This window comes from Camellia sinensis, chromosome 1 (assembly GCF_055761805.1).
Source record: "Camellia sinensis isolate YWXY chromosome 1, ASM5576180v1, whole genome shotgun sequence".
Classification (NCBI taxonomy): domain Eukaryota; kingdom Viridiplantae; phylum Streptophyta; class Magnoliopsida; order Ericales; family Theaceae; genus Camellia; species Camellia sinensis.
Window position 1 is genome coordinate 5824904 of NC_138961.1, and position 7765 is coordinate 5832668.

The window sequence follows — 7765 nt, forward strand, 5'->3', positions numbered from 1 at the left end:
ACATTAATTATGAGGGTCACGGAACATCAATCGGTTTCTAATTCGGCCGCCGATAAGGCCTTCAATTAGCAGTTTAAACATATCAACATGAACAGATAATCAGACAATCAAACAGATAGAATGAAATTATCTAACATATACTCAGTCAATTCAGTTCCAGTTTCAGTCAGTCAGTTCAGTACTTTTAATCAGTTCAATTATCGGTCAGTTATCAGTCATTATCAGTTCCGTTTAACAGTAACTGGTGATCAATCGGTCATTAATCAGTAAACAGTATGAGGGTTGTTACAAGCAGACCCTCAGCCAAGATGATTTTGCTCGGCCTTAGAGTTGATGAATTGTTCAACTCTAAGCCTTTAGCCGAGATGATCTTGCCCGCCTAGAAGAGTTGATGAATTGCTCAACTTTGTACTCTTAGCCGAGATGATTTTGCTCGGCCAATGGAGTTGATGAATTGAACAACTCCAAGACTACAATCGAGATGGTTTTGCTCAGCCCATAGAGTTGATGAATTATTCAACTCTAAGCCTTTAGCCGAGATGATCTTGCCCGGCTAGAAGAGTTGATGAATTGCTCAACTCTGTACCAAGATGATTTTGCTCGGCTAATGGAGTTGATGAATTGAACAACTACAAGACTACGGCCGAAATGGTTTTGTTCGGCCCTTAGAGTTGATGAATTGTTTAACTCTAAGCCTTTAGCCGAGATGATCTTGCCTGGCTAGAAGAGTTGATGAATTGCTCAACTTTGTACTCTCAGCCGAGATAATTTTTCTCAACTAATAGAGTAAATGAATTGAACAACTCCAAGGCTACGGCCGAGATGGTTTCGCCCGGCCCTTAGAGTTGATGAATTGTTCAACTCTAAGCCTTTAGCCGAGATGATCTTGCCCGGCTAGAAGAGTTGATGAATTGCTAAACTCTATACTCTCAGCCGATATAATTTTGCTCGGCCAATGGAGTTAATGAATTGAATAACTTCAAGATTACGGCCGAGATGATTTTGCTTGGCCTTTAGAGTTGAGAAATTGTTCAAACCCAAGCTTTTAGCCGAGATGATTTTCTCGACCGCTAGAGTTGACGTATTATTCAAGTTTCTAGCCGAGATGACTTTTCTTAGCTTAAAGAGTCGATGCTTGGTTTCACTTTTATTTAGACCGAGATGTTTTTCCCGAATTAAATCAATGGCTAATTATTGCGCGGTTGAAAGCCGAAACGTAGCATACAAGAGACAAGTGAATAAAAAATTTTCATTGATTGAGCTTGTAAGTACAAAAGTTGGGGCCAGCAGCCCAGTTACAAAAGATTTCAAAGAACAAACAAGAAATGGCATAAATCTAAGCAATGGGGGAGAGGTCAGCGAATTCATCTCCGGCTCCCTCCGTGGCGGCCTCCAGATTTACCATAGCGGTCCTTTCTTTGTCGTCAGTCTCCCTCTAGTTGGCCCCCTCCTCAGCCTCTTCATGTGTTTCTTCCTCGGCTTCCTCCTGCAAAGAGTTGAAGACTTCGTTGGCATATGGCACCATGTAGACCGGCAGGAAAGCAGGGGGAGAAGAGGTGAACACCTCGATTTTAGATCCTTGGCTAAGCTTTTCACAAGCAGCCTTCCAATCGGACTTAAAAAAGATGTCCTTAGTGGCTTCAACTTGTTTGGTGTAGTTATCTTCGGCCTCCTTGAAGCCGAGGTTGTTGGCATCATCCACGGCCGCTTGCCTCGCTTTCTTCTTAGCCTCTAGCTCGGCCTTCAAAGCGTCCCTCTCTTGCTCGGCCCTACCAAGTTTGCCAAGAAGCCTGGCATTGTCGGCGTTGGCTATCTTAAGCGAGGCCTTAGTTCAACTGAGTTCAGCTGAGACGTTCTTGCCGGCATTATTTAGCTTGGTCACTTTGTGGTACAAATTAACGATGCGGTCCATGACAGTGTGCTGTTTTTGGATGGCATGCAAGAAGAAGAAAGTTAGAACAGGCAAAGAAGTAAACCGAGCAGAAACTTGATGAAATTCAAAATCATACCCTGGTCATGGACTTGACCGCCGATTTCACGAGTCGGGTGTCGGAAACATGATCGCTCTTGGTCACGTCGCTCGACAGCAACAACGCTTTTGATAGATCAAAAGCCAAGAGGTGCTCTTTATCCCCCTTGACTGATGCGTTGGTCGGGATCTCTTTACCCTGGTGTTTGAACTCTAGCCTCCACGGAGGTGTGGGCTCAACATCCTACACTGGCTGCTTAGTGCTTAGCTCAGCCATGAGCTCGGTAGAGGGATCAGCTAAGCGGGCCCGCTTGCCAGCACGGCGAGAATCAACAGGTGGAACGACCGTGGAGGCCAGGGCAATCACGGTCCCTAAGCTCTAGCCGACGGCAGGAGCAGGAGGTGGCACGCTTGGAAGCTCGATAGAAGTGGCGGTGATTAGGTTCTTAATTCGGCTCCTCTGCCATCTCTTTCTCCTTGGTTAATCGTCCTAGGGGCATGTTTGGAAAAGTTGGGTCTGGCGGAGGAGAAGGAGCTCAGAAAAAGTCTATTACCTTGCTCCTACGAGGAGCTGAATAACGATGAGTTAGGACGTAACCGAGAAGCTCGTGGCAATCTCGGTGCCGGTATCTCAGCGCGGCCCTGATTGCCTCTTCATTGGGATAAAGGTAATTGGCTTGTAACGATTCAATAGCTGCAAAAAGAAAGTGATTAGCTTGGTATAAAGAATATTGGAAAAGTTAACAAGTTAAGGAGCTCGGCTTACAAGAAGAACCGAAGTTCTTGCTGATGTACCAACCGGGCACATCGGCGGTCTCGTAGTTGTTGAACACCCAGAAGAAGTCGTCATCCTGCATATCCTTGTCTGGTGTACCGGTCACTAAACGTTCTTGGCCCGGTCTTCTTTTTAGGTAATAATTATACCCGTCCACCGTGTGTCCGAGAGTGTATTGACATAAGATCTCGGCTAGGCCCAGATTTAAACCAAGTCGGTGGTTTAACTCGACCACACCGTTTATGATTCTATATGTGTTGATGGATACTTGTGTTGCAGCTAGCCCGGTGCGTCTCAGGAACTTGCAGATCAAGGGCTGCACAGGGAAGCGCAGTCTCCCCTCTACTATGCTTAGCACGGTAAAGGGGCAAGACTCCAACCTACCCTATGGGTTTATGTCCTCCTCACAGAGCTCTAGAAGGACATCGGCCGGAATGCTGTACTCTTCTTGAAACACGACTGACGCGCCCAGTGTTTTAACAAGGAAGCGGTAACGCCCCATTGGAGGCTAACTTGTTTCAGCACAGCAGTGTAAAGTTGGCAAAGTTTTGCACGGTGGCTGCTAGGTCTTTGAGAGCCCTTGTGTTGGTGTGCTTGGCCCCCCAAGAGTCTGCAGTTCAAAACCAAGTATAAGTGGTAGCGCGGTCGCGCATATGGGCCTATTCTTGCTCAGTCAATATGAGCGCTCTTTTTAGATCGGTTTCATTGAGCATTCTTGGCAGCTCAGTCTTTGGTTAGCTTGGTCGCGCGAGCGGGCCAGATTTTAGCCCGGTCGCGCGACTGCTACTACTTAGTTCTATCCCTTATCCCCCACAAACAATAAATCTACTCGGTTGACTTTCGTTTTAGGATTGGAAAGACATTTATAGCCCGATCAAGCCCAGATCCTCACTTGTTCATCACAGGAGATGACGAAAAGTGTGAGAAGGGAGGGGCACTAAAGCTCTTTTACGATGAAAACAATACAAAACCTTAACCTATCTCAATTCTAGATGGTGTCTTAGTGTTTTGAGTTTCTTCAACGGATCTAAAGCCCAAGAACATGAGGAACTCGAAGAAAAAGAAAATATCGGAGAAGAATACGAAAGATTTACCTGGTCAGAGCTCCATTCGATGGTCCAATCGAAGAGGTGTGCCCCTAGTGATGATGACGTAAAAGCACGAATACAATGAGGGTTGGCATTTGAGCACTGTGGATCAGGGATAATAACACTGGTTTCGGGAGAAATGGCTGGGCAGAAAATGGAGAAGATGAACAGTGAAAAAGGAGGATGAAACGAAAAGGGGATGTATATGAAAACGAAAGAAGCGCCAAAATTTGAAACTGAAGAGACGGCGTGGGGCGGCTAGGTTGGCTGTACAAGACCAATGAATGGATGGCACATGTCTGAAATAAGACTGGTGTCAGCCTTGAAAAGACAGGTTGAAAAATCGAAGCATCGACCGAGCAAGTCATGAGGCCGAGCGTGAAGTTTCGCGCGGTGGATAACTTGAAGTTAAAAACCGAGCAGATGGGTGACCACGGCCAGAGAAGGTAATATCGGTCACGCTGGAGCGGACGGAATTAAGGGGCAATTGAGAGGGAGGTTTGCGTCGTGAAATTGGGCCGAGCTAATTTGGGCTGGAGTCAGAGTCCCCTGCTCGGTAAGACATTGGGTGCACACTTGACCAAGGTCTTAGTCCGGTTGAGTTGGAACAGTTGTGGATCGCCAGTCCAGGGAAGTTATGCACTCTTCAGAGTCGAACTGGATTAGTCCTCCCAACCTCAGGGACCGGGCTCTTGCGCGGTCATAACTAAGAAGCTCGGTTAAGCCACAAGGAAATTATCTAAGGAACCGGACAAGTGGCGCAGACATGGTGTGACTGCGTAGCTCGGTAAAGAGTATTGCGCGGCGCAAAAGTAGCACGGTTGTGGTATGTTGGCGTAGTGCCGCACTGTCTGTTCGCGCCAAAGCCGTTTAGCAGTTTCGTTAGGTGACGTTTGTCTGTATTTGCACTGACACGTGGGGAAATAAGATAAGGGAGCAGGTCCACGCGTCCCAAGGGGAATGGGCGCAGAAGAGCGCGGGGAATGGGCGCAGAAGAGCGCGCATGACTATATAAACGAGAATGCGCCCCCATACTCAGGGCTGAAATATCCTCTGGTGAGAGCTCAATTACCACATTGTCCCTTCTCTTTTCTCTATCTCTAAAAGTGTGCTAACTTGATCGTCGGAGGGTATTTTCGGTAGCACACCGCCGGGTAGCTCACCTTCACTGTGTTCTCAAGTTGATCGGAGTGAAGCGCAACTTGGACACGAGGAGTACGGATAACGTCAGATATTTAGCTCCCGTACATATACTTATATATATGCTTATATCAGCTTCTTCGTGTGTAGTGTACCTTACCATTGCAGAGAGAAGATGATCTCTGCAACACTTATGCCCAACTTTTTCCCTCCTCTCAGCCTCCATATCTTTCCACTATTCACTCCCACCGTCGAGATCCCTACACCACAGCATCCTCAACCTCCGGCTGGAGTCGCCGGAGCTTAAAATGGCCGAAGAAATTACCGGCCAAGCTGGTGGTGAGGGTTGGATTAGCTCGGCCGGATCTATTCGGTGGGGTTAAGGTTGGATTGGGTTGTGTTGGGTTTGGTTTGGTGTTAGGGTTAAGTTAAAATTGTTATAATAAATAAAAAAAACAAACATCGAGAGAGGATGAGGGTAAAAAGTAAAAGGACACAACTTTTCAGATTTATTTAAATTATAAATTATTTTTTGTGGTTTTAAAAATTACATTATACCCATTAAGGTTTCGAATTTCATAACAAATAGGTTCTTTTGTTAATAAATCATCAAGTTAATTAACAGTTTTTAATAATATTAACATTTGATTTTAATTAATAATTCAGATAATTTTATTATTGTAGGGATAAACAGTTAGAAATTTCATTTTTCAATTAATTATGTTAAATAAAAAACTAGCGGTAACCCGTGCTATGCACGAGATTTTATAAATTAAAAAAAAAATCATTATAATTTCCTAGAAATAATTTAATATTTTATCTTGCGGTATACATGAAATTTATAAGTTAACTTTTATGTTTATAACTTTTTAAATTATTAGTTTTAAAAAATTAAAATATATATATAAATATATTTAGTGCAATTTTGATAATTTGTATTAAAAAAAAAGTTAAACCTGATTAAATGAGATTAACTGAGTTATGACATACCTCTTCTTGTTATGAAAATATACAAATTTCAAAGTTATAATTAAAACAAATATATAATTTTATTATTAACTATGAAGTGAAGTGATATTTAACAATAATTAATATGATATTTCTATTATTAATCTAATAATTTCAATTTCAATTTCATAACTAAAAATACAATATGAATATAATACACATACGGATTTCTAGTCTTTATGAATAAAAAGATTTCAAAATATTTTCAAACTTTCATTTTTTCTTTTAATTTTTTTTTATCTAATTTAATTTTAAATTTGAATAAAAAATTTGATTTGATATGAATTACTTTAACTTTTTCATTAAATTTTTATCAAATTTTAAAAGAACTTTCATTCTTATCCCAATTTTTTTTCTTTTCACCAATTTTGATGGAAAAATAATAATTTTTAACGTTTCATCTTTTTAAATTTTTATCAAATTATAATTTGATAAAAAAAATATATTAAGGGTTAAAAATTCTCTTAATTGGAATCATAATAAAATAACATCTTGAAATAGTCAAAGTTTGAGACTGTAGTTGGTTGAAATGTACAATTTAATTAATTCTCTTCTCATATTTTTAAAAAAATTGACACTTATGACTACATCATTATAAGTTAGATTATGGAAAAAAATTTGGGATGTCAAACATTTTCCATTTGTAAATATCCTGCATATTAAAAAATGAAAAAAAAAATTGTAGCTTTTTGATATGTGTTTATCAGTTTTGTTTTATGGACATAAACAATTGATATTTCAATTTAAAAAATTAAAAAGTTAAAAAAAAATAGATTTGGTTTTTTAGAGATAAAAGAAACCATTTAACTCTTCTAAATACTATTAAGATGGACTATTTTAATCACATAAAAGATAAAAAAATATATTTAGAGATTATCCCTATATATTATGCTATTATATACAACCATAGTTGTAACAAATTAACTATAATATATATGAAAAGTTATATTAAGCTTTCATTTTCAACTAATTGAATTATAATTAACAAACTAACAAACAGCAGTAATGGTCTAATGAGATAGAAAGAGGAAAAAAAATAAAGAACACAATGATATTTAAAAGTTTTAAATTTACCTAGTTATACAAAAATCTAATGTTATAGTAAAATCTTGAATTCTTAATAATTTTCATATTTTTTATAAAATAAAATGACAATAAAAAATAAAAAATTTGATACCTATTTTTTTTACTTCAATTTTATGATTTTCACTGAAGAAAACAAATTATCATTTGATAAAAAAATAAATTAAGGGTTGAAGATTCTCTTAATTGGAATTATAGTGAAATAACATCTTGAAATAATCAAAGTTTGAGTATGTGGTTGATTGAAATTTATAATTTAATTAATTCTCTTCTCATATTTATATAAAAAATTGACACTTATAACTACATCATTATAAGTTGGATTATAGAAAAAAAAATTGGGGTGTCAAACATTTTCCTTTTGTAAATATCCTACAGGACTGAAGGTGTCTTGATTAGTAGAGAGAGGCTCAGTAGTAGAAAGATCAAGAGAAGAAGAGGTAGTAAGGTGACAAGCTTTGGGCCGAGTGATCATGGGGTGAGTATTGAGAGGAGTAACAGGTGAAGAAAGAGGAAGATGAATAGCAATGGAATCAATGGGAATAGGAGAAGAAGGGAGAGGAGAGGCAGGAGTAGGCACAGAAGCAGAAGAATGTGATGAGTGGGAAACAGTGGGAGTGAAGGTAGGAGGAGAAACAGAGAAGGAAGGAACTGAAACTGAGAAGATAGGAGAAGGAGTAGGAGAAGGAGCAACAGGTGCAG